A 6000-nucleotide genomic window follows, 5' to 3' on the forward strand; every position below is an offset into this window, starting at 1 on the left:
CAACAGCAAACCTGTCAAGAGACGGCCGCACACCAAAACTCATGGACCGGGCAAGGAGGGCATTAATTATAGAGGCAGCACAGAGACCTAAGGTAACCCCTGGAGGAGCTGCAGAGTTCCACAGCAGAGACTGGAGTATCTGTACATATGACGACAATAAGCCATACGCTCCATAGAGTTGGGCTTTATGGCAGAGTGGCCAGAAGAAAGCCATTACTTTTAGCAAAAAACAAAATGGCACGTTTTGAGTTTGCAAAAAGGCATGTGGGAGACTCCCAAAATGTATGGAGAAAGGTGCTCTGGTCTGATGAGACTAATATTGAACTTTTTGGCCATCAAAGAAAATGCTATGTCTGACGCAAACCCAACACATCACATCACCCACAGAACACCATCCCCACAGTGAAACATGGTGGTGGCAGCATCATGCTGTGGGTATGTTTTTCAGCAGTCGGGACTGGGAAACTGGTGAGAGTTGAGGGAAAGATGGATGGTGTTAAATACAGGCATATTCTTGAGCAAAACCTGTACCACTCTGTGTGTGATTTGAGGCTAGGACGGAGGTTCACCTTCCAGCAGGACAATGACCCCAAACACAATGCTAATGCAACACTTGAATGGTTTAAGGGGAAACATGTAAATGCGTTGGAATGGCCTAGTCAAAGCCCAGACCTCAATCCAATAGAAAATCTGTGGTTAGACTTAAAGATTTCTGTTCACAAGCGCAAACCATTCAACTTGAAGGAGCTGGAGCAGTTTTGCAAGGAGGGATGGGCAAAAATCCCAGTGGTAAGATGTGGCAAGCTCATAGAGACTTATCCAAAGTGACTTGAAGCTGTGATAGCCGCAAAAGGTGGCTCTACAAAGTATTGACTTTAGGGGGATGAATAGTTATGCACATTGGACTTTTTCTGTTATTTTATCCTATTTGTTGTTTGCTTCACAATACAAAAAAAAACCAACATCTTCAAAAGTTGTCGACATGTTCTGTAAATTAAATGATGCAAATCCTAAAACAATCCGTGTTAATTCCAGGTTGTGAGGCAACAAAACACGAAAAATGCCAAGGGGGGTGAATACTTTTGCAAGGCACTGTATGTATATATACAACAATCACCATTTTATTCTCTAGGGTCTCTGCTAAAATATATATATATTTGGTGTGACCATGTGTATGCAAGACAGCTTGAGCGGAATTCCATAGGAACTCCGTCGTAAAAACCTTCAGAGTTCATTCCGACGGCAAAATCAGTCGTGTGTATAGGGCATAAGGCATGAAAGGATTAAACGGCTAGAGAAACATTTATCAATGTGAGCAGGATGGATAAAGTGTGACAGACAAATTAACACTAGACAGAAAGAGAAATTTTGATGTTAAGTTGTGGGATGAATTTACATAGTTACATAGCTAGTCAGGTTGAAAAAAGACACAAGTCCATCAAGTTCAACCAAAAAAAAATACAATCCCATATACACAAACCTACACCTACAGTTGATCCAGAGGAAGGCAAAAAATAAAAAAATTAAAAAACAGCAAAGCATGTTCCAATTTGATACAGCAGGGGAACAAATTCCCTCCTGATCGCCCGAGAGGCAATCGGATCGTCCCCGGATCAAAATTACCTATAAATGTTAGTACCCAGTTATATTGTGTACATTTAGGAAACAATTCAGGCCTTTTTTAACGCAATCGACTGAGCTTGCCAGAACCACCTCTGGAGGGAGACTATTCCACATTTTCACAGCTCTTATGTCCCGCGCACACGGTCGGACATAGTAGACCCAGTAACCCAGAGGATTTTCGGTGGGAAAGGTGTCCAAGTCTGATCTTGCCCCTAGGTATTCCTGCATCATGTAAAACAGACGCTGGCGATGGTTGCTGGAACCGATCATACCTTGGGGCTGCGGACCAAAAAATTGTCTGAACGCATCGGTCAGACGGCCACCTTCTCCACCGCTCCTTCTTTGACTGACCGAAGCCTCAGCAACACGTTTTCCAGAAACAGGAGTTTGTAACCTCCCAGTCTCTGGGAACGCGTTGCACAGACCTTTCTGCAAGGCCTCCCGAAGATGTTTCATCCTCTGCTCCCTCTGCGATGGCAAGATAAGGTCCGCAACCTTACCCTTGTAACGTGGATCAAGGAGGGTTGCCAGCCAGTATTGGTCCTTCTCCTTGATACCACGAATACGAGGATCCTTACGCAGGCTTTGCAGGATCAGGGAGGCCATGCAGCGTAGGTTTGCTGAGGCATTCGGTCCGGAGTCCTCTGGGTCACTAAGGACGACATGGTCCGCAGCCACCTCCTCCCAGCCACGTACAAGTCCATGTGTTTCTTGGGACTGATCCCTTAAAGACTGCTGCTGATGCTGAGTGCCGGGCTCCACCTCCATACTGACACAATCTTCCTCCTCCTCCTCCTCCTCGTCCTCTTCCTGTGTGATCGGCGGGCACGCAGGAACACTGTCTGGATAAAGGGGGCCTTGAGAGCTAAGGAAGTCCTCCTCTTCCTGCCTCTGTTCTGCCTCAAGTGCCCTGTCCATTATTCCACGCAGCGTGTGCTCCAACAGGTGGACAAGGGGGACAGTGTCACTGATGCATGCACTGTCACTGCTCACCATCCTCGTGGCCTCCTCAAATGGTGACAGGACAGTGCATGCATCCCTGATCATGGCCCACTGGCGTGGAGAAAAAAAACAAGCTCCCCTGACCCTGTCCTGGTGCCATAGTCGCACAGGTACTCATTGATGGCCCTCTGCTGCGTGTGCAGCCGCTGCAGCATGGCCAACGTTGAGTTCCACCTGGTGGGCATGTCACAGATTAGGCGGTTCTTGGGCAGGTTAAACTCCTTTTGGAGGTCCGTCAGCCGAGCACTGGCATTATATGACCGGCGGAAATGCACACAGACTTTCCTGGCCTGCCTCAGGACATCCTGTAAGCCTGGGTACCTGCCCAAGAACCGCTGCACCACCAAGTTAAGGACGTGAGCCAAACAGGGCACATGGGTCATTTGTCCCTGTCGGAGGGCAGAGAGGAGGTTGGTGCCATTGTCGCAAACCACCATTCCTGCCTTAAGTTGGCGTGGCGTCAACCACCTCTGAACCTGCCCCTGCAGAGCTGACAGAACCTCTGCCCCAGTGTGGCTCCTGTCCCCCAAGCACACCAGCTCAAGCACCGCATGGCATCTTTTGGCCTGCGTACTTGCGTAGCCCCTTGAACGACTACGGAGCACCGCTGGTTCCGAGGAAGAGGCCATGGAGGAAGAAGAAGAGGAGGGGGTGGAGGAGAGAGGTGTGTCACAATCATTAGCATTTTGGAGGCGTGGTGGCGGAACAACCTCCAACACTACTGCACCTTGTCCTGCATCCTTCCCAGCTGCCAGCAGAGTCACCCAATGCGCCGTGAAACTTAGGTAACGTCCCTGTCCATGCCTGCTGGACCATGAGTCAGCGGTAATATGCACCTTACCGCTGACCGCCCTGTCCAGCGAGGCATGGACATTGCCTTCCACATGCTGGTAGAGAGCCGGAATCGCCTTCCGTGAGAAAAAGTGGCGTTTGGGTACCTGCCACTGAGGAACCGCACATTCCACAAACTCACGGAAGGGGGCAGAGTCTACCAACTGAAAAGGCAGCAGTTGAAGTGCTAGCAATTTTGCCAAGCTAGCATTCAACCGCTGGGCATGTGGATGGCTGGGAGCAAACTTCTTTCGGCGGTGCAGCAGCTGGGGCAGGGAAATTTGCCTGGTACAATCTGATGTCGGTGTACCAAAATCAGATTGCCCACAAGTACTTGGCTGTGACACACCTAATTCTACACCTTCATTCCTCTCAGTGCAGGTCTCAGAGAGGACTGAAGGTCTAGTGGGGTTGGAAATCTCAGCTGATGAGGAGCAAGGAGAGGTCCTCTTTGTTCTTTGGTGTGGGTCTTTTAGATACGCTTGCCAACGAACTGCATGGCAGGTCAACATATGTCTGGTCAAGCATGTGGTACCCAAGCGGGAGATGTTTTGGCCACGCGAGATACGCTTGAGACATATGTTGCAAATAGCAGCGGTGCGATCTGATGCACTCGTCTCAAAAAAGGCCCACACCAAAGAACTTTTTGAATAACGCGCAGAGACTGCAGCGCCCTGCACATGTGGAGCTTTGGGGTGTGATGCAGTCAATGTGCTGCCCTTAGGCTGGCCCCTGGAGGGCATCCTGCCTCGTTGGTGATGTGCCGCCTCCTCCTCCTCTCTCCTATCAGGCACCCACGTTGAGTCAGTGACCTCATCATCCCCTCCCTCCTCATCACTGGAGCAAACCTGGCAGTATGCTGCAGCAGGGGGAGCATGACTGCCAGATTGCTGTCCTTCTTGGGCACCCCCTCTGTCCGTGCTCATGTTACTGCCTTCATCGAGCTCAGTATCATCATCAGAGCCTTCCAAACGCTGGGCATCCTCCTGGAGCATGTACCCAACACTGTGGTCAAACAGTTCGAGGGACTCCTCAGGAGGACATGGTGGGGCTAGGGAAGGAGTCACTGATGACATTGAGCCGAGGGAAGAGGCCGCTGCTTTGCCAGACAAAGTAGCCTGGGCATGGGTGAGAGAGGATGAGGAGGATGAGGACGGCTTGGTCATCCACTCGACCAAGTCTTCCGCATGTTGCGGCTCAACATGGCCAGCTGCCGAAAAAAAGGCCAAGCGTGTCCCATGGCCACGTGCTGATGAGGATGCACCGTCTCCACGACCAGCACTAGACACAGAGCCTGCTTGCCCTCTCTTATTGGCTTGTGACTGTCTGCCTCTCCTTCTTGGCCTTCCAGACATACTAATGGCCTGTAGCTGCACTAAGCTGGGATATAATATATATATATATATATATATATATATATATATATACATATATGTACTGATACTGCAGCTAGCAAAATCAACTGCCTGCCTGTAGTATGAGAACACCACCAACCTTCTACAGGTAGCTTTAGCTGAACACTGTGAGGTGGACGCACCCCACTAACTTGTAGGTTTAGCTGAACACTGTGAGCAGGACGCACTGCACTAACTGTAAATAGTCTAGCTGCCTGACTGTGGTACTAATAGGATCAAAAGAACACCAGCAATTTTCTTCAGGTAGCTGTATTTACTGTAACAAGACAAGCCTGCCTGTCAGTAAGAAGATAACAGAAACGGTGCTAGCTGAACACTGTGAGCAGGACGCACCCCACTAGCTTGTAGGTTTAGCTGAACACTGTGAGGTGGACGCACCCCACTAACTTGTAGGTTTAGCTGAACACTGTGAGCAGGACGCACCTCACTAACTTGTAGGTTTAGCAGAACACTGTGAGCAGGACGCACTGCACTAACTGTAAATAGTCTAGCTGCCTGACTGTGGCACTAATAGGATCAAAAGAACACCAGCAATTTTCTTCAGGTAGCTGTATTTACTGTAACAAGACAAGCCTGCCTGTCAGTAAGAAGATAACAGAAACGGATCTAGCTGAACACTGTGAGCAGGACGCACCCCACTAGCTTGTAGGTTTAGCTGAACACTGTGAGGTGGACGCACCCCACTAACTTGTAGGTTTAGCTGAACACTGTGAGCAGGACGCACCCCACTAACTTGTAGGTTTAGCAGAACACTGTGAGCAGGACGCACTGCACTAACTGTAAATAGTCTAGCTGCCTGACTGTGGTACTAATAGGATCAAAAGAACACAAGCAATTTTCTTCAGGTAGCTGTATTTACTGTAACAAGACAAGCCTGCCTGTCAGTAAGAAGATAACAGAAACGGATCTAGCTGAACACTGTGAGCAGGACGCACCCCACTAACTTGTAGGTTTAGCAGAACACTGTGAGCAGGACGCTCTGCACTAAATGTAAATAGTCTAGCTGCCTGACTGTGGTACTAATAGGATCAAAAGAACACCAGTAATTTTCTTCAAAATACTGTAACAAGACAAGCCTGCCTGTCAGTAAGAAGATAACAGGAACGGATCTAGCTGAACACTGTGAGCA

This window comes from Aquarana catesbeiana, linkage group LG07, assembly GCF_042186555.1.
Source record: "Aquarana catesbeiana isolate 2022-GZ linkage group LG07, ASM4218655v1, whole genome shotgun sequence".
NCBI classification, from domain to species: domain Eukaryota; kingdom Metazoa; phylum Chordata; class Amphibia; order Anura; family Ranidae; genus Aquarana; species Aquarana catesbeiana.